Below are 22,679 nucleotides of genomic sequence, written 5' to 3'. Positions count from 1 at the left end.
TGTAGAAAGGTTGAGCTGTCCATTCTCTGAGGATATAATATCTCCACTGTCAGTCTGATTGTCCTCCAAGCTGCTGTTTTCTGATGCAGCTGTAACCAAGGCTGTAATCAGGTCTGCTTTAGTCAGGTTTCCATGCACCAGTCCCCTAACCTGGCACATCTCTGCCAGCTGGCTCATTGTCAGCTTTCCATACTTCTCTGCTGACATGCTGCCTGCTCACCCTGACTAACACTAAGCTAACAAAAGAAATAAAACACTTGTGATCTAAACTCTGAGTATACACTGCGTGGCTGTTTTAGAGTACAAAACACTTTCAGAGATCACTGTACATAAGCTACAGGAATTTGCTCTACCCACACCACTACAAGCCAGTTAGTATGTGAAGTAGATCCCACCACTGCCAAACACCTGTGATGACAATGTCCTTGCCCAGCAATCAAGGAGCCTCAATCCTCACCACTAACACCAGGGAGGTTGTCTCACAGAAGAGAGGAAAGGATAACTAATACACACAGTAAAGTACAATTTCCCTTAAGTGCACACAGAGATCACAGTCACTCTGGGGCTGGTTGCTCCTTTGCTCACCAGGTCCCCAATAAGACTCCCCACTGGCACAGCTATAGGGTCCAGGTCTCAGCCTAGCTGGGCAAGCTAGAACATCCAGTACCCTCTCTGTCCAACCAGTGCTTCGTGTCCCTGCCAAGTAACTGACACACCACACACACACTGAAAAGAGGTTATACAACCACACAGACCCTCCTGGAAAAAGGCTGGCACAGGTTCTCTAGCTGTGCCCCTTTACCCTGACTATATGATAGTAATTACTGCCACCACCCAACTAATAATTATCAGCTACTCAAAGGCCCTTAAAAGGGTGTTCAATTATTACTGTGCAATATTATTATCCAATTGGTAGTATGACCAATCAGTCAAGGCTTATTGGAAGGGCTTAGACAGTAAACTCTATAAATATATAATGTACTCTAAAGTATAATTTATCTCTACATAAACCAGCCACAGGTAGAAGTTTTTAAAAATATTTAATAATAAAGAATTAAAACACAAGACAAAACTACTACACCACAGAGATATCCAATAGTTCAGAGATAACACAGAAACTTAAAATAATACAGTAGTACAGGTCTGATTTCAAAGAAAAATGCCTAATTAATCTTTACTAGCTTTAAGTATTCCTACAAGAAATCACAGTGCTAAAACTTACATGTGAGTATAAGGCAGAGTGCTGATAAGTTGGATATCAAGATCAAAATGCTCCCAGTCTCTTGTTGAACAATAGTTTTTAAACACTAACCAACAGCTCTGCTGAGGCCCTCCAAAATTACATCATTTTGACACTTAGGTTTTCCCAGTATTCATATTGCATCATCTTGACACCTGTTCTGAGTTCTCAGGCCACAAACTGCATTATTTAGCAATATAACACCTGCTCAGAAACTTACAACAATAAAAGACATTTCACATGTATACTCTAACATAAACTAGAGCAATAAAGCACCATCCACATGTAAATTCTGGTCATAAACTTTAGCCTTAAAACAATGGGCATAAAACCTTCATCTAGACTCACTGGAGCCGAATTCTAACATGAAAGGGTCACAACATGCTTCACTGGACCAGTAGAGTGCAATGTTGTCACATATTTTGCAGTTCCACATTTGACAGTATTCTTTTACACTCAAGAAAACATGCCTGTATTTTACATTTATTTACAAATGCCAGAGTTATATATCAAATTCTATTTGACTAGGCTGGCAGCCTTCTCCCATCTCTCCCCAATCATCACAGAAGGAAAGACAGTATGGAATGTAGAAAAAGGGAAGCATGGCCTGTTTGGAGAGAAAAGGAGTACATTTGGTTAAAAGGAAAGTGTTGTATATAAGAGTAAACAATTTACTATTTCTGACTTACAGAAATGTATGTAAAACATTGGCCAGACATATGGGCTTATAAGCTAAATGTGCTAGAAAAACAAAAATAAATGTGTTGTTTAACTTAATCTCACAGAACTGCACAAAGACTGTTCCGGACTACCAAGAATTATGCAGCTGCATTTCACACATTTGAGTATTCCAAAGGAGTCAACCCACCCAGGTGTACAATGGATGAACCTCACCCTGGGAAACCACATTCTTGATCATATTTCCACTGCGGACCTATACTAACACTAACAAAACATGTAGAAAAGGAGATACTCACAAAGGTTTCAACCTACTGACTAAATTGAAGCTCAAGAGACATGATGCAAAGCAGGGACGTCGGAAGGCATACGCACTGTACTGATTTCAGTACAACGTATTTAGAAGGGGGGGTAGCATTTCAAAGTTTTCGCGCTTTAGCATTTTAAAGTTTTTGCGCTTTACTAGTGCACGACGATGACGTCAGCACATCAGGGCAGCCAGTCGGAATGGAGCTCACCGCGCGTCAGTTCAAAATGCGGTTTAGGATGCAAGCGTTATGTTGGTCGAAGCGGGAGGATTTCAAGGACTTAAAGCAGGAGGATTTGTTGGTCTCACGTCAAAGACTTTATTTAGAACCAAGGGGCTGGTGAGTAGTGTGTGTGTGTGTGTGTGTGTGTGTGTGTGTGTGTGTGTGTGTGTGTGTGTGTGTGTGTGTGTGTGTGTGTGTGTCTCTCTGGAAATGTTTTGAAAATATACTTAAACTAGGGCTTATGAGTATGTTTTTTTATCTGATGAAGTCCGTTTATTCAGGACGAAAATGTGGATTGTTTGTTGAGCGTTCATATTTATTAAACGACGGATTTTCACCTTATTTGTCATCCTTAATTGCTTGCTGCTCATACATTGTTGTGCTAAGATTTGTGGGTGGTTATTTGTACTGCTTTGGTGGCAGAACTGTTTTCCCTTTTTGCATTTTTCATCATCCAGTACCTTTCTATATTGAGCCACTATTGAGGGATGTCCGATTCCCCATTGACCTCTTTTCTTCACATTATGGCACTTGCAGTATCCCAAGCTGCCAGTGAATGTACATCAGTTTCTTATACATTTGTTATTCCTTAAACAAAGTTGTCCATGATTAGCTGTAATCCCACCATCATCAGGCTAGCTGATTGTACACCTACCACCTCACTCCTCTCTAAACTATATCTTCCTTACAAAGCTCTACCATCATCATCATCAGCACCATCATTCTTTCACAACAATCCACAAACTAGTGAATCATACAATATTTCAGTTAACTTTCCTACTTACAGAAGAGTTGGGAAGAAATCTGGCAGATGCCTAACATCACAATTTTCACCTAAAGTTTTTAGTACATACTCCATTGATTTCAGCCATATGAGCTATTCAGATATTGCACAGTTCAGTATAGAAATGTATTGTCTGTGCAACTATTTGAAATTTTCTTTTGGGAAAGACATTTTTCATAAGTATAATTCATAAAGATATAATTTGTGATGATTATGCTTAAAAAATTGAACAAAATGTCTATAGCTTTGTGTACAGTCTAAATACTTAAATTCATAACTCACAATTCCAGCAATTTAATCCCATTATTTTTACTCATGTTAAGTGTTATAGCAGTCAGTTACAGATAAAACCCAGACAAAAATAACTTTATTTAGAACTGGTAACATAACCATTTAGTAATGAATCATTAAGATGCATAATTTGAGTAAATATTACTCCTCTCCTGATTGCTGTATAATCTGCAAAATGCACAGATTATTGCTAATTTCAGTCTTGTTCACAGCTGTTTGTTTTATAGTGTACTCACATAGTTGTACTGATGTGCTACTGGATTTATATTATGTTTTGAATGACGTACATAGATTAGGTTCAAAATCTGTGTTCTTGACAAAACAAAAATAAGGAAAACATTTAAATATTGCTGTTATGCACTTAGAAAGCTGCTAGAATAAAAGGGTATTGTTTTATCTTGCATTTTCTGAAGGATATGAAGTTTGAAACTCAAATGCCTGCCTTTATTTATTGAATTCAGTCCCCACTGATTTGCCACAAAAAATCCAGAAAACTATGTTGTTCTGACTATTTTGCACAGTGACCTTGGCAGTAAAATGTATGATGGTAACACAGCATTTTATTCTAGCAGCTTTCCAAGATTATACAAGCAATGTTTAATATGTTCCTGTTTTTTGCCCTTTTGACCCACCCCAATAAATTTGGCTTTTTCCAGACTTCTTGTGCTGCGAAGTTGAGATGTAGTTGAGTATTGCGTAGATTTTACAAGGAGCTGAGAGCTGCAGGGGAAGAGAAGTTTAGTGCTGATTATGCTAAGTTGGCTCACATTGCTAGTAGCACAAAATGTTGTGTACTTGCTTTTAATGCAGAAGGTTGTTGGTTCTACTCCCATAAGGGGTGAATGCTGCTGTACTGAAAGTTAAGACACTAACTATGAGCCTGTTATCAGTTTGCCATCCATTTCCTATTGCAATATTACTAGCTTATTATTAATGTAATTTAGGCAATTTATTCCTCAGGGGCATCAGACACTTTATTTTTCGGTGAAGTCATGAAATATAAAGGTGATTGCTAGCAGCAACCTCTTCATTAGTTAGATTTATTTAACGTGGAATTATTTAGATTACTTTTTTTACTACTTCAGAGATTGTGCATATTATTTACTGATAATGGTGGACTGTAAAAGTTTGACTAGACTTTTATGATGGAAATGTTCTGAATTGGGCAGTTTTGTTTCATTGTTTACTGGAAAAATGTTCAAAGCAATAGGAAGGTGTATCAAAGAGCACATGTATGCTTCATATGCAAGGGGCCTATGATTTAAAAGCAGCCCAGAATTAATTCTTATCTGCTACGGGTAAAATGTATTTTTCTTTGAATGTGGGTTTTAATGTTGTTTCAGTGAATGTGAGTTTTAAGGGCAGAGAAGTTTTAATGCCAAGTTTGTTTAGCAGATGTCTTAGTGTTTGTGCTGTAAAATGCAAAATAAAACTTTCAAATGAAGTTCAAATCATCATAGAAGTAAATCAGTATGTACATTAGTGTTTATGGTAAATGGAGTGAAATAGCAAAGTAATGGATCATTGGAATGGCTGCAGGGGGAGGATCCATTCGACCATGGTTTTGTGAGGGGGAAGGGCGGCAAACTTAGACAGCCCCAGCTGAACTATACCTCCCAACTGTCCAGATTTTCAAAGAATGAATAGATTTTTTGCTTCTTATTTTTGGTTTGTTCCTCAATTTGTGGTTTTCCGGCAAATGATTTAGGAATTAAGTCACTAAATAATGACACACTAGTTTCAGACTTTATAACCTTCAGAAAAATGCATGCTAAAATAAGACCTGTTCTATCAACTGTCCCAGTTTATACAAGAGCAATTTTTAGTACTGTTTATATGTTCCCTCAATATATTTGGCCTTGTCCAGATTTATTGCATTAACAGGTTGAGAGGTACATGCAAATAAATTGCTTTATAGAATTAGGCATAGCCAAACCTCAACTGTCCCTGATTTTGGCTCAAAATGTTGCTTTTCCCCTAATGATCCCTCCACAAAATAGCAATTTTGGAAGAAAACTGTTAAATAAATTCGTTAGAGTCAGACTGTAAAAATCATTGAGTTATTCAAACACAATGTCAATTAATAACAAACAATAATGCAGGAGATCTCAGATATCTTAAAGCTCTAATGTACATTAGGAGGCAAAAAACCATACACAAAGTTTGTATAGAATTTTGACTAGTTTATTCGTACAGTGTTTGCCATTTTATATCATTTACAATCAGCTTTTGCCCACCTCACTGACGTGGTCAGTGACAGGGTCTTTACATCATAGTAACTTAGTAAAAAGTGCTGACATTGTGTTTTTCAAAAAAGTCTCTTTCCCATGAGAATGTTACAGCCTTGTAAGCATCTGGTCAGTCACGATGACCTCCTGAGGATGTAGCCAATTCAAGGCTCTCAGATTAGTTCGAATACAATGGGTGCAGTTTTTCTTTAATACTTCTCTTTGTCTTTCTTGTTTTACCAGCTGCGCACTATCAGAGATAGTGAGCACAAGGCTATTCTCCTGGTGGAAGCAGGAAGAAGATACACGTGCGAACAGATTTATTATTTTCTAACTTTGCAAAATAATCTTTACTTGAAAGACATGAGCCAAGCTGTGCTTGCACGCTGCCAAGGCCAAATTCCTGATTACACTGCAGCTTGTGCTTCAAGCAATAATATGCAGGTTCATTTCTACTATTATTCTAGTAAGACAGAATTAAATGCATTACATAAACTTTGTTCTCTATTATGGATTTAAGTACATTTATTCCTAACTAAAGCACACATTTCTCTATATATTTGATCATACAACTTATATGTGTTTGAATGTTTAAAAACACATCTTCCTAAGCAGCACACATTGTAAATATATTTTTCTAGGCAGCATGTATGTAAATATATTTTCTAAGCAGCATGTATAGATTTTTCTAACATTCTCCCTCCTCTTAATGCATTTAATGCTATTTGAAACATAAACAGTATTAGTTCATTTCTTAGCCTTTTCCTTTCAAGGACTTTCAGCTAAGTTAGTCATTGGTTTTATATTTCAGAAAAAGCATCATTTGAAATTAATCTTTTAATTTCAACACTTTGGTAAAAAGTTTCAGTAGCAGATATATCAACAAATTTTTGATTAATCTTTTCATGCAGGGAATTTCACAGTAAACACATGTTCCTATTAGGAGTATACCCACACAAATAGCAATTAAATGTTTAATAGGATGGAACCCCACCCCCCCCAAACAGATTCTGGAAAAAGTCCGTCAGTGGGTTTGGGCCTGGTTTTAGTCATTGCTGATACTTGCTGAATTACCTCTAGGTGGTCATTGATTTCATGTTGGTTGTCTGGAATGTACGCACAGCATTCTTCTTCGTGTACCACCTCTTGCCGCTAGGGTGAAGTAAAGAGCCATTCGATTTTGTAGCACAACAGTTTTATTGCATTCAGTTCATTAGTCACCAATTCTAGGGTGGAAAAAGTTGCATTGCTCATGACTTCTTGACAGCTTCCTCAGCTCCCAGATCGATTTGACTGCTCCATAGGCTGGTGGTATTTCTGCCCTGGATATAACACTGTTGCCCAAGTTCATATGAGTCAATTTACTTTTGTCTTTCACTGAATTATGGCCTTTTCAACCAGCTTCGATTTTACCAACTGGATTCACAGGTTTTTTTCACTGGACCTTCAGATTCTCAAGCTGTTTTCCTTACGTTTCGTATCTTACCCAAAGGTAATTCTGCAGTATGTCTTATTGCTGAAACCAGATAACCCAAAAAACAACTGCCGGACCAATTCTCAGGTAACCATTTATATGCCTTTTTCCCACAAATAAAATCATTACTTTGGTACTGATACGTGTTATCCCTGCATGAAACATTTTTCTATTCTTAATAGACAATTGCTTAGTTAAGACTGGATTGTCACATACTACATTTAATGTAGTTTTCATTGAACTCAGATATGAATCATGGTTAGTATTACAAACAGTACCCCCACTTTTGACTTTAATGTAACATTTATAAGACATTGTTATATTACCATTACTCCAGCCCACCTGGAGGGTATTACTTTTGTAGAGACATACAACTCCTTTTTGTGTGAACAGGTAAAAATAAAGCAATTTTGTCCTGTGATCTCACAGTTTCTGTATAAAAAAAAACTTTCCAAAGTCTTATTTTATCCCCAGAGGGACAGAGGACGTTAAAGTCTATTATATTTTGTTGGTATAGCTGTACAAACTCAGCAATTTGAAATGTGCATAGTTTCTGTATACACTTGCTTCATGGCCAGGTACGTGTTAAAATTTGGATGCCAGTCTATAAACAGTTCATCACGTCTTCTCACTTTCACTTGTGTGGTTGAGTGCAGGAAAAAACCACAATAAGAGAAAAATTGTCACACTTATAGTTAACAAATACACAGTTAAAATAATTATGCAATAGTTCTTGGGCTGCTCTGCTTTTTTGTTTTCTTTACTCTTGGCCATTTTGCCCTTGTGTATCAGTCACAAAGTTTTTATTCAGCTGAAAGTTCTTTTGTCTGAAAAAGAGTTAAACTGCAAAACAGATTTATTTATAACAGTTTCTTTAATTAGCTAGTGAACCGTCAGCCTCCAGCTCTGCAGGCATGAGGGCTTTTTACTGAGGCACATAATATGCCCTTCTAAATACTACTTTAAAGGGGATCAAACCCTTTACATTTGTTACTGTTTTCATGCTCAGCAATGCTAGAGGTAAACAGCAAATCCAATTCTTCTGAGTCTCACTCATTAACTTTCTTAACTTGTTTTTTTTAAAAATCCCATTGTACCTCTCCACCAGTCCTGCTGACTGTGGGTGGTAAGTACAGTGATTCCTTAAGGAAAACCCAAAAAAATCTCCCAAGTTGTTGAATTGTCTGATTGACAAAATATGTCCCATTGCCACTATAGATTCTTTCCGGTATGCCAAATCTAGGAATTATTTCCTTTACTAGGGCCTTTGCCACTGTTGCTGCATTTGGATTCCTGGTTGGAAAAGCTTCTACCCATTTTGAAAACATATCTATGATCACTAAACAGTATTTCTTTCCTTCACATTTATTCAACTCTATGAAGTCCATACAAATAGTATGGAATGGATATGGTGGTGTAGGGAAACTCCCTTGCTTGTTTTTAAATGCTCCTTGTGCATGGTGCTTGTTACAAGTATGACAAGCTGCACAAAATTTTATTGTATAATTTATGTATCCATATGTTTGGAATATTTTATTTACTAACTGTACCATCCCCCCTGTTGAGACATGGCTCTGCCCATGGCTCAACAAAGCTGCATATCTAAATAAATTAGACGGTAATATTGTTTTTTTTTTTTTCCCTTTGGAAATGTACAGTCCATTCTCAAAAATTGCACCTTGTTTTACCCAGTTTTGTTTTTCTGCTTTTGTAGTAAGCATTTGCATTGTTTTTAACATGTCTAAATCTAAAATCTTAAAGGGTTGTAATTTTTCATTTAAAAATAAAGTTTCTGAGTCTGAGGCTGCTTGCTTTGCAGCTGCATCAGCTCGTGCATTACCTTTTGAAATCTTATCCTATTGTTTTGTATGAGCTACACATTTACAAATAGCTACTTTGGTAGGCAACTGAATAGATTCTAATAGCTCCAAAATAAATTGCGCATGATTAATAGATTTTTCACTGGATGTAATCATCCCTCTATTTTCTTTATTATTGTGCAAACACATGCACTGTAGAAAAAGCATACTGATTATCAGCATATATGTTTACTTTTTTTTTTTTTTTTTTTTTGCCTTTTACTAAAATACATGCTCCTGTCAAAACTACCAGTTCTGCTGCTTGAGCATACTAGTTGTGTGGCAAAGTTTGTGCTTCTAAATTTTTAGTGTCTGTAACTACTGCATACCCCACTAGATTTTTTCCTGTAGGACCCCTTCTGCATGAGCCATCCACGTAATATGTCACCTCAGCATTATCCAAGGGCATATCTGTAAGATCTTGTCTAGGTAAAGCTAACTGTTTATATGAGGTTGACTCAGCAGTATGGTCATACATGAAAGATGTCTAGCAGCAGAAAGGTATGCAACTTTTTCTTGTAGCAGAATTATTGCAACTGCATGAGGCATTCTCAATGTGAGAGGGTGGAATAACACCACTGAGGCTGAAGCTTGTACTGCCATTGCTGCTGCAACTACTGCTTGTACACAGTGAGGCAAAGATTGCACCACTGGGTCTAACTGTGATGAATAGTAAGCTATGGGGCATTGCTTATCCCCATGTTGTTGCTTTAATACTGATGTCATGTACCATTGCTTACAATCTATGGTCTAAAAAAAACGTTTGTGATAACTTGGAAGTGTTAAAACTAATGAAGAAGCTATTAACTGCTTCAACCTGCAGAAAGCCATTTCTGCTTTTGTTTTTCATTGTAAAATAATTTGGTACCCAGTTCCAACAAAAATTAGTTGTACCTAGGAAAGACATTATTTCTTTTTTAGTTGTTGGTTTGGGTGCTTGCAAAATTGCTGTTTTTTTTTTTTTTTCTCTTTTCTCTTTCCCACTATCTAGTATTTTACCTTTATTGAATATCACATATCCCAGGTATCTAACCTGTGTTTTTTCCCAAAGTTTGTAACTTACTCTTGTTTACTTTGTGTCCTTGTATTACTAAAAATTTTAACAATGCTACTGTATTCACCCTGCACTGCTGCTGGGTGCTGTTAGCAAGATGTCATTTACATAAAGTAAAATTTGACTACTTTCTGGTGGGGTAGACCCTGCCAGATTGCTAGCCATTTTTTGTGCAAATATTATTGGGCTCTCACAATATCCCTGTGGTAGTCGAGTATATGTATACCTTTTACCCTGAAATGTAAATGCAAACCAATATTGACTATCAGGATGTATAGGTATTGAAAAGAAAGCATTGCTTATATCTACCACAGTAAAATACTTCTGTTGTGGCTTTAAATAATTTAACAAGGTATGTGGGTCTGGCACCGTAGGTGCTTTAGGTATTACTGCATTATTCACAGCTTATAAATCTTGTACCATCTGCCATTCCCCGTTTGCTTTTTTTTTTAACAGGAAATAGGGGTGTATCACATGGTGAATCAGGAGATTCTACCAGTACTCCTTTTTGAGTAATGCTGCTTATTATAGGCTTAATTTTTACTTTTGCATTCTTTTCCAAAATGTATTGTTTTTTTCTGTGGTTTAAAAGCTGACTTTGGGGTAATTGTAACTGGTCCTGCTGCTTGAATAAGCCCTACATTTAACTTGCCTGTTGACCACAGAGTTGTTGGAATTTTACACAAGGCCTTTTCTTTTTCTTTTAATAAAAATGCTAATCAGCTGTCCTTACTAGATTGCAAGTGTACAGCTGTATGTGTCTGTGTCAACCAATTCAGTTTTGTTTTCCCATTTTGTTACCCTTTTTTTTTTCTCTAAGTCTGCCCATTTAACACTTTTGTTTTTTTGTCAAGCTGACATGTGGCAGTCTATTGGACTTATACAATCTCATGAACTCCTGAGGTAATGAACAGCTTACTACACTGTTTCCCTCAGTATCCCAGCATAAAGTTTGTAATATTAATTTGTCAGCAGGATTTTTACTTATATTTCTTATTAGGTCCTGGTGTGCTACAGTAGTATGGAGTACAATGTAACAAGTGCTGCTGATCAGTGTCAAGGGAGGGTACCTTACTGATGGCTACGTTTATCAGTTCTTTGGTTACTGCCCCTGGACCAATTATAACTAGGTCCTGGCTGTACCAATAATAGGCTTCCCTCTCTGATCACACCACAAGAGCATTCATTTGTCTTTGTGCTTCCATACCCTGCATGGTAGGAACTACTGCTATGCCAGATATCTGCACAAGGTCTTTTCCCAGTAAGTTTACTGGATATTTTTGCAGAAACTACAATTTTACTTTTCTGAGTCATACCTGAAACAGGGTCAGTTATTGCTATATTATGGGAAAGTGGTTCCCTGTATAGCTGTCCATTTGCTGCTTTTACTAATATATAATCAGGTGATTTAGAATGTTTTGGTAACTTGGAGGGGTGTATCAAAGTCTGTGACGCTCCTGAGTCACACAGGAATTTGACCTTTCTTCCCTCCACCAGAAGTGTTACTTCTGGTTTTGTATTTGCTAGGTAGAGCTCCAGGCTCAACAATGCTAAATCTAAAATTTTATTTTCATTTTTATTCTCTACATCTGTTTGTACTTCCTCTATTCCCTCTACTACATTCACATTTTCTTTTTGTTTATTAACCTTTCCTGATGATTTTTGGTTATTATCACTATTATATAGTCAGCCCACATCTCCTTTATCTTCTGTTATTGCTTTCTTATTTTGTTTATAGTCCCCAGCTAGATGCCCTTTTTACCTGACTGTAATACAAATACTTCAGCTCCGTCTTCAGCAGTGAAGACTTGTGCCTTTTTTTTTTTTTTTTTACTATTAAGGTGTCTTTCAGTACGTCTAGCATACTCAAGTAAGGCTTGCAGCCTGCTTGTTCAGTGATTTATCATATGCCTTGTAATAAAACTACTAACAGAGGCAATGCAACCTTTTAAAAATGTATATATATATTTTTTTTTAATTGTTATTTTAAGCATTTTAATAATCTAGCATAATATCCATCTACTGTCTTATTTTCCTGTTGTATGCATTAATTAATGCAAGTCCAGTCTGCTCTAAGTTTTCATTTTTCAGAGATTCTGTCTGTTAGACCTTTCACTCTGTTGTCTAAAAATGTTTCAGAATTTTTTAAGCTTCTGTTTTTCTTTTGCCTGACGCCCTGCATCAGATTAAAGCTTGTTTAAGGAGTTTAACTAGTGAAAGTTTATCTAGTTTACTATCAAATTTATAGTTGTTAACACATTTTGCAAAATATCTCACATTATTTGCTTACTGTAATTGCATATGCTTCACATTATCCGTTAGGGCGGATCTCGTGATCTCTTAGTGCACTGATTTCCCATGTCTTAAAAAGACTGTTACGTAACCCTTCTCTTGTACCACGTGGTATCTTATTTCCCCATATCCACAGTAGTGTCTAGAATGACTGTTTACTTTGCTTTGTTATTCCCTGATCTATGACTCAAGATACAATACTTGACTCTCTCTCCCTGCTATCACAAACCTTAGCAATAGCACAGTGTAACCTGGTCCCTGATCTAAAACAAAGACAAAGAGGGAAATTCTTCTTACCTGAGCCTCCTGCTCTTACTGTTTATCCTTGGGGCCCAGTCTTCCGCTTTTCAGCCACAGATCAGAAAGTGGACAGCCTCTTTACACACAACAATTCAGTCGGAGGTCTTTTCACTTTAAGAAGAACCATTCTTTTCGGCAGCTTCTCCTGCGCAGATTTATTAGCACTTATGCACTCTGTGACCTGCAGCTTACCAAGGGAATTCCGGCTCGAAGGACCAAAATGTTAAATAAATTTGTTAGAGTCAGACTGTAAAAATCATTGAGTTATTCAAACACAATGTCAATTAATAACAAACAATAATGCAGGAGATCTCAGATATCTTAAAGCTCTAATGTACATTAGGAGGCAAAAAACCATACACAAAGTTTGTATAGAATTTTGACTAGTTTATTCGTACAGTGTTTGCCATTTTATATCATTTACAATCAGCTTTTGCCCACCTCACTGACGTGGTCAGTGACAGGGTCTTTACATCATAGTAACTTAGTAAAAAGTGCTGACATTGTGTTTTTCAAAAAAGTCTCTTTCCCATGAGAATGTTACAGCCTTGTAAGCATCTGGTCAGTCACGATGACCTCCTGAGGATGTAGCCAATTCAAGGCTCTCAGATTAGTTCGAATACAATGGGTGCAGTTTTTCTTTAATACTTCTCTTTGTCTTTCTTGTTTTACCAGCTGCGCACTATCAGAGATAGTGAGCACAAGGCTATTCTCCTGGTGGAAGCAGGAAGAAGATACACGTGCGAACAGATTTATTATTTTCTAACTTTGCAAAATAATCTTTACTTGAAAGACATGAGCCAAGCTGTGCTTGCACGCTGCCAAGGCCAAATTCCTGATTACACTGCAGCTTGTGCTTCAAGCAATAATATGCAGGTTCATTTCTACTATTATTCTAGTAAGACAGAATTAAATGCATTACATAAACTTTGTTCTCTATTATGGATTTAAGTACATTTATTCCTAACTAAAGCACACATTTCTCTATATATTTGATCATACAACTTATATGTGTTTGAATGTTTAAAAACACATCTTCCTAAGCAGCACACATTGTAAATATATTTTTCTAGGCAGCATGTATGTAAATATATTTTCTAAGCAGCATGTATAGATTTTTCTAACAAAAACATAGAGGGTTTACTTTACTTTTATAAATAACTGTAATGATCAGAGTTATACATTACTTTTATTTCAGAAATGCATGTAGATTCTCTAATTTTGTCAGCTGCTCTAAGTTAACTGTGCTCATATTAAAATGGTGTCCCTCCTTTGACAGGTTCCCAGCTATATTGTCTGGCAATTTTATATTTTTGCATCACATTTTTGGTCCGTTTTTCATAAAATTGCAGTTTTCTGGCAAATTAGTGGCAAATTGTTAAAGACTGAAGTTAGAAAATAATGCAGACATTTCAGTTTCAGATTTCATACCTTTCAGAAAATTCGTACTGATGCAAGACCTACTACTATTCTATTATCTTTCTAAGTTTATAAGAGCAATATTTAAAAAAATGTCCTTATTTTTGGGCCTTTGCCTCAGTTTTATTTATGAGTTTGTTGCTGTAAGAGGTTGAGAGGTTGTGTGTGTGTATGTGTGTGTGTGTGTGTGTGTGTGTGTGGTAGGTAGCATACCTCTCAACTGTCCACATTTTGCAGAATGTCTAGATTTTTGCCCCATATTTTTTGTCTGTTCCTCATAAATTTTGTGATTTTCTAGAAAATCATTGAAGGCTGAAGTTGCTAAATAATGACAGACATTTGAGCTTCAGACTTCATGTCCTTTAGAAAAATTCATACTAGCACAAATCCTGTTATTCTAGCAACTTTCTAAGTTCACGAGAACATTATTTAATATCTGTCCCTGTTTATTTTAGGCTTTGTCCATATTTCTTGCACTAAGAGGTAGGTAGGGGTGTGTGTGTGAATGAAACATCCTAGTTAGTGGTAGCAGGTGGTTAGTAATTTACTCAAGCTCAAAACCTGTACCTTAGTTACAGAAAACAAAAGCATAAAGTCTCTACCCCAACTACCATGCTGCATTTTTCAAAGAACTGACATTTCAGGTTAATTTTTAATTTAAGGAACCGAGTTTGACTGAATTTATATTATATTACTGAAGAGGCATTACAGCGAATGCCTCTTCATCGACACTAAAAGAGCAAACCGTGAATTACGAGAATGGCCGTAGCTTGGCTGGGGAGGGGGGTAGCAGTTTGAGAGCTGTCAGTACAAATTTGAAAATCCTAGCTACCAGGGGTGTACCCATACTCTGAGGGTTTCTCAGCAAAGGGGATAAGACTTGGTCCCACCTTGCTTGTTCAGGTACCAGACCACTGATATGTTGTCTGTCTGTATTGTAATTGTCCCTAGAGGAAGAGAGTCCTGAAAATACTGCAACGCTAGAAGTACTGTTCTCATCTCCAGGACATTGATATGCAGATGTGATTCTTGATCTGTCCATGTGCCTTGGGCAGTCTTTCCCTGAAAAAGCCCCCCCCCCCCCACACACACACACACCCTATCAGGGAAGTGTCCGTGGTTACAGTGGCAACTGGAGGGGGGAGCATAAAGGGACGTCCTATTGTGACATGAAGAGACGTCAACCACCACTGAAGATCCTTCTTGCAGGAATTCATTATCAGGATCATATGACTCATTGGACGTTCTTGGTAAGACCATTGCATGAATAGAAGCCATTGAAGGATTCTCATATGCATCCTTGTTAATGGGACTGCTAAAATTGCTGCTGCCATCAATCCTAGAACTTTCAATACCTCTGCAGCTGGCCCTCTCTTCTTTGATATCAGGGACATGATGTGTTGGCGAAGAATACAAATCCTTTCTGGTGGAAGACGAAGAGTGGTGGTTGACGTGTCTAATTCTTTCCCTATAAAAACGATATGCTGCAATGGCAACAAGGCAGACTTTTCAAAGTTGACTGTAATGCCTAGCTGATCTCAGAGTGTCAGAGTAGCCTCTCTCACTTGAAGAAGTTAATGCCTGGTAGTGGAGGTAAGGAGCCAATCATCTAAATACAGAAACACCTGGAATCCTAGACGCCTCAGGTGAGCTGTGACTACTGCCATGCACTTGGTGAACACTCTGGGGGCTGTAGTGTGACCAAAGGGCACAGCTCATTATTGATAATGATTGGCTCCCAGCCGGAAACACAGGTGATCTCTGGATGGCCTGGCCATCTTTATGCAGTAGTACGCATCCTTGAGATTGATTGAGCACATCCAATGGTCCTTCCCTAGAAACGGGAGTATGGACTGTAGCGTGACCTTTTGGAACTTCTCTTTTCTCACAAATTGGTTGAGTCGGCTGAGATCCAAAATGGGTCTCCAGTCCCTGTTTTCTTTGGAACCAAAAAGAATCCTGAGTAAGTTCCAAATCCTGTTTGGTCTGCTGGGACTGGCTGGATGACTCTTTTTTTTCTAGCAATCAGTGTACCTCTATTGCTGCTTGTCCCATGTGACTGGGTGGAATGTCCGGGATTTTTTTGATGGGAAGGGACTGGGTGGAGAATGATATGAAATACCCTCTGGAAATGATACTTTGTACCCAAATGTCATTTGTTATATTTAGCCAGGCTTCTGGGTACAATGACAAGTGACCCCCGACTGCCTCCAGAGAAGGACAGCCGGGCCTCCCTTCAGAAGTGCTGGTAGGACTGACCGGAGAAGTGATCTCTGTCATCCTGGTGTTGTGAACCCCCTCTACCGTGAGGGCAGCATCTTCCATTGAAACCCCCTCTTCTGCCTCTGGAGGGGGGGCTCTCCACATGTGTCTTGAAAGGCTCCTTGGGCTTTCTGGAACCACATCTTTCCTCCACTCTGACCTTTAGGAAAGTGTCGAGTGGGGGTGGAAAAACAGACTCCCACTGCAGATAGAGTCTTTCCCTCTAGCTCACAACTGGTCAAAGTCTCCTTCACCTTTGGCCCAAACAAAGATGAGCCATCAAATGGGGTATTCGTAAAGGAGGACTTGAAGGGTTCCGCAAAGGAACAGAGTCACATCCAGGCATGCTTACGAAGAGCAATTCCTGTACTTGCAGCTCTACTCGAACCATCAGCTGCGTAAGATACCAGACGCATGGACGAGTTGACTATCGAATTGAGGGTAGAGAGCTGAGTGGCAATCTTGTCGGATACACTTTTAGCTACAGCACCCTGAAGAGTATCTCCCAACTCCTTAAGGAGATCTCTCTCCCAACTCCTTAAGGAGATCTCTCTGCAGTCTGGTAAAATGTGTCAAGTAGTTCAGTGATCTGAGTGAGAAAGTCACTGAACTGAACATGCATTTCCCATATCTATCCATGATCCTAGATTCTCTGTTAGGAGGATGCATAGATGAGGAAGTTTCAGACATTTCCTTTTTGGTGGCTGCCACCACCACCATGGCATCAACAGGAACTCCCTTGGTCAAAAAGGACTTATCCACGGGGGCAGAAATAAACTTATTAGGCCTCCTAGAAACAGGTTCCATAGATTCTGGAGACTCCCATGCCCTACAAGAGACCAGATCCATAAGCTCATCATAGGGCGGAGATACTCAAGAATTGGAAGTCTGAGATCTGAACACCTTCAGGAGAACCAACTCATCCTCAGTGGGGCCCTTGGACTGCCAATCACCCCTCTGCCTAAGAATTTCAAGAATCTCCGCAAAGAAGATGTCCTCAGAGGGGGATCTAGGGGACCTTTCTGATTCACCCAGGTCGGTGTCTGATGTGAGAGACTCCTGTGGGGAGTCCAAATGCCTCCTCTTGCATAATCTCTTCCTGGGAACATCTTCAGGGGGAACTTCTGGAAAGGTATCAGATGAGCAGGGAGCACCCTGTGGGACTACCTGAGGCTCAGGGTCTCTACACTTGGGATGACCGGAGGAAACAGAAACTGACACAGGCACTTTAGGGGAAGAAGAGGCGAGACCTTGAGATGAGGAAGTCTTAGGAGACAACACTCTCCTCATGGCTTCGAATGCACCTCGGCTCCGATGAGTAGGAGTCGACGGATCTGATGGAGCCATGATCTCCTCCTGCACCGAAGCCATGGGCTCCAAGCCCAAGGTAGAAGCTGAACTCACCCAAGCCGAGGCCCCGAGAGGAAGAGTCAGCACCGACAAGTCGGTGTGACTATCCTCCCTGGACCCGACCGGAGAGTGTCGGCTCCTAGAGTCCCCGGTCAGTGCAGAGAACATCAGAGCAGATGAAGCCGACGACACTGGAGCAGGTGTCGGCTTCAAGGGATCCACAATCATCAGGTCAGCCTCCTCCAGCTCCGAAGGTCTGGTATGGCTCGGAGGAGGAGCAGACAATTCAAGAGTAGTGGTCTTCGGCTCTGACAGTTTGGTCTGAGCCAACAGCAATTTAGCTATGCCTGGTGCCTTTAAGAGTTTCTGAACCAATCAGTCCATATCCAGATCAGAAAGGCTGACAGAAGACCTGGAAGAGTGAACAGATGGAGCCGATTGGAGCAGTATCGATGGAGGTTTTTCGACAACCGGTTACAGAGCAGTGTCCCTGTTCCAAAAAGAACAAACTGTCGGCTCCGAAGGCAGTGGAGCTGAAGTCATCACACTTTCTGACCTTTTTCTTTTTTTAGTCCTGGATTCAGAGGAAGATTTGGACAATTTGCTGGCCCCATCCTGGTCAGACAATAACTTCCTCTTCCTTTCTGCAAGCACTCTGGTGGAAAAGGAGTGACAGATACTGCATGACTCTTGCAGGTGCACCTCACCCAAACAGTAAACACACAGCACATGGGCATCCATGATGGACATTTTCTGTCCACAGTCTGGGCATTTTTTAAACCCAGACTTTGGATGTTTTCCCTTCTCTTCAGACATTTCACAAAATACAATAAAATGGATCACATTGTTTAATTATGAGCTATTTAAGAAGAAATCTAACTAACTCACACAATACATACTCAGCCCAAAAAGGCAACTAATAGCTATATCAAGATAAACAGGATTAAGCAATCCAATAACAAAAATCCCAAAAAGGGAACACTAACTAACAACTATAAGAAGAGATCCTAAGGCCAAAGGGCCGAAGGCAAAGAAAGATTTTACTGAGGAAAGGGGTGTGAACACAGAAAACAACTATTTACTAGCTAGTAATATCTAGTATTATATAATAATCAAAGATACATAAAAACTGAAATATAAAACTTGCTGAAAGTTGAAAACTCCCAATAATACTCTCTAGCAATGCTGGAAACCAAGAGATTCGTGCCATGGCAAACTAGATCTGGGGTAATTCCAGCAGTGCATTGTGGGATAAGGGGTTGGGTCTCGAGCTACTGGAGAACTTTGAGCTTGCTAGTCGGCCGTGTTGGAGCCGAGGATCGGCTTCGAACCCATCAGTGAAGAATGAACGGCGAGATTGAACAACTTCACATCTGCAATTTCTGGTTGCTTGAGACTTACTATTAAAATTAGGCCTGACTAATACTGTACCCTATACTATTTGTTTGGTTTGACTTGTTCTTAGGTTGGGGAGAGAGGGAGTTTGTTTGGTTAATTATAGTGTGATTCCTTTCATGTGAATGTAAATTTGCCTATGTCACAACTGATAATTCAATGAAGGTATTTGAAAAAAAAAAGACACCAAAGTAATAACCATTTAGAAAATAACTCAAGATGGGGCAACCAGAAGCCATAGTGTTCTAGGTGTTGAAAGGTATATTTTAGAACATTTTCACAACATTTTAATCCAAGGATGGCCTGAAAAAAATCATGAGGAAGAAAAGAATTTCAGTGTTATTTTATTTCAAGGAAGACATAAGTTGTGTCCAAGGCTTAATGTGACAAAATAGTAGCTCACAATAAACTGAGAAAATTGCTGGAAAATTGTTGTAGGCTTCACAAATCCTGTCTGGGAATATCACCTACCCCCACTCCCAAAAATAAATAAATAAAAGACAGACACGGACTGTGCATCCCTCGAATGTTACATTTGGATGTAAGCAGAGGTTCAAATGGCCACAGTCATGTATTTCAAGTGACCACTGTCATACAAATACACAGTATGCCTACTCACTCCACAACCCTACCTCCCAAAGGCAGCCACCTATATACATGCCTAATGTGTGATTGTGAAGAAAGTGAAAATATAATGAGTTCTGTAATGTATTCAATGGAGTTGCTCCAAGACAGTAAACTGCCCCTACACAAGCTATAGTAACCTTCTTCGTACACCTCTGAGGTCTGTTAGAAAAGTAAAAGAAGCAATAACCACACTGTTCCCAGACCCTACACAAGCTATAATGACCTACTGCACACATCTTTGAGGTTTGATTGTGATGAAAATTAAAGTAATTAAAACACTATTCCCAGCCACCCTCCCCAAACACACAACTTTCAGAAACTTTCTGTACAAACCTCTGAGCAAGGCTGGTTTTAGAACTGATGCTTTTGAGGGTAAAGGCACCCACCAAGTCCATGTTAAAATCAATTTATACAGTCTGGGCTATGGGGGTTTACTAGTCTTGTAGAAGCTTAAGTGTTTAAATGCTCTATGATATATTTTATGCCTTACTTTTAAAATATGACTACTTGTTAACTGCATTTTTACTGCCATCCAGAAGGGTTATATATGTGGCTGGCATTAATGTATGTGTACACAGATAAAAAACAGTTGTATTTATTTTACATACACTGCATGTCCACCTTCAGTAAAACTGGAAGAATTTCAATTCACCTGCTACATGTTCTTGATACTCTGGAAGAAAGCAGAACACATAGACACACACAGGCAGGAAAGGCATGCAAACTTCACACAGAAAAAAACAAGTCAAGTCATCAAAGAAAGCAAAGCACCATGAAACAGCAATGCTCTTCACTGCACCATAATGGTAATGAACAGTTGCTTTCACACTCACACCTCCACTTCTAGCCATACCACCAAAGATGTACAACTATCACATGCAAGGTCGTTTAAATTTGTGATCGTAAGTGAATGAAAATATGGCTAGCTTATTACTCTTAAATGAACTACAACCACCACCACCCCTCCACACACACACACACACACACACACACACACACACACACACACACACACACACACACACACACAAGGGTGATGTTTGTGCTAGCAACGAAATTACAGCTAGCTTGTTACTTACTGCACTGCAAAACACACACAAGCACAAGTCATAGCAATACCAGTTTTACACTGATTTCACCAAACAGCAATACGCTGTGCAATACTAGTACTGCCACACCAGATCAATGGTGGAAAGAAGTTGTGTATATGTTAGCTGATGAGGCAGTTCTAACCAATTTAGGCATTTAGTGCTATACAGAGGTAGCCCTAAAAGCCTAAATTGGTTAGAACTGCCTCATGAACTAACATATACACAGCTTCTTACCACCATTGATCTGGTGTGGCAGTACTAGTATGCTATACAGTGGTACAGCCGCGGTGGTGCAGCGACAGCATTGTTGCCTCACAGCAAGAGGTTCTCCTGTTCGATTCTTGGTTGGAGCGCCTTCTGTGTGAAGTCTGCATGTCCTCCCCGTGGTCGAGTGGCCTTGGAAAGACATGCGTGAATGGGCGTGCCTTCATTGTAGGTTGGGCGTCGAGCTTGCACCTCGGCACTGTAAAAATCTACTGCTAATCATTAGCGGACCGGATTTCTGCTGTGGCGACCCCTAACCGGGAAAAGCCGAAAGAAGAACAGTGCTATACAGTGGTAGGTTATGAAAGGAGTATTTGTTGAAAATTTAGCAATTTTGTTACAGCACTGTTCAAATTTTATTTTTTTTTAAGCCTGGAGGTTAGTACGGATGGGAGGTCATAAAGAAGTGTGGGGAGGAGATCAGTAGAGGTAAGTGTAGTTTCAGTTGCATCAGTGAGAAGGATTTTGGCTCTGTAAAGCATTTCTAGTTTGAGGAGACTTTTTTTAAGCAATTTTGTATATACAGGTTGAATTATCATCCATTATCACCCTTAATAATTTTCTATGAGAAGTGACTTCAATGGTTGTATTATCAAGAGAGAAGACATTAAATTGTGTTTGTTTCATGAGAAGGGGATTTGGGGAAAAAAGTAGTAATTTGGTCTATTTTGGGGTTGAGCATGAGTTGTGCATTACAAAGTCATGTTTCAGTGGTTGTTAAAGCTTGCCTAGTAATTTTTTGGAAGTACGCCATGTTGACAGATGTGCAAATGAAGAAAAACATGTTACAAAATATTAAAATAAGACAACTTGCTGTAGTTGGGGAGATCCCAGCAACCATAGGGTTTTCTGGTGCCTAAAGCCGGCTATGGGCTTAAGTGATGGCATCCCCTCCTTGTGATGGCTGTTGTATCTTTTAGGGAAACAAATAAATGCAACCATAATTAGGGAAGGTGGGCTCATGTTTGACTCACCCTCCTAATTAGAAAAGATATTTCATGCACTCATTAACCACACTATGTAACATTGTGTTATTTATTATTACATTGCTGTCAAAAAGCAGCCTGTGACTTCATGCTCCATTCCTTGCCTTCCATGGCCTTAAAAAGTAACACTTTTTCTTACTTTTATAGTTCCCATGAAAGGGGCTCGAAACATCACTACCTTTATTTTTTTTTTATAAGGAGCATACTGGCAGTTTAATTCTCTTTCTATCTTTTCATACCAGCTCCTGATGTGCAAGTACTCATTGCTATAAATACTTGCTTCAGTAGCTGTATTCAGGACAAAACATGTATTTCTTGGTTTACTATAATAATGGCATCTCAAGAAGTGAACAATCCCTTTCACAATATTAAACAGCATAAAAATCATAAAACCAATTAAAAAAAAAACACTGCCTCCTGGATTTACTAATCTTCCATGCAGGACTAGCTTAGCCCTGCAAAGAAGCAGCCATTTAGGAGCAGGACGGCAGCACACAATGCATATTAATGAAGGCGCTCTGCCTGAGCTACATATCGTATACAGAGCGTGTAAGA

The 22,679-nt window shown here is 39.0% G+C and overlaps 1 non-coding gene across 1 annotated transcript; it reads right to left on the bottom strand.

Annotated features, from left to right (window-relative positions):
• Positions 1 to 2,020: 2,020 nt before the first annotated feature.
• Positions 2,021 to 2,178, bottom strand: LOC122814587. Its single transcript, XR_006366829.1, has one exon. It is a non-coding gene; the product is annotated as a U1 spliceosomal RNA (small nuclear RNA).
• Positions 2,179 to 22,679: the final 20,501 nt, after the last annotated feature.

This window comes from Protopterus annectens, chromosome 10.part0 (genome assembly GCF_019279795.1).
Source record: "Protopterus annectens isolate FY-2018-M chromosome 10.part0, PAN1.0, whole genome shotgun sequence".
Lineage (NCBI taxonomy): Eukaryota > Metazoa > Chordata > Ceratodontiformes > Protopteridae > Protopterus > Protopterus annectens.
Note: the sequence above shows the minus strand (reverse complement) of the source record. Positions and strands in the feature narration are given on the sequence as shown.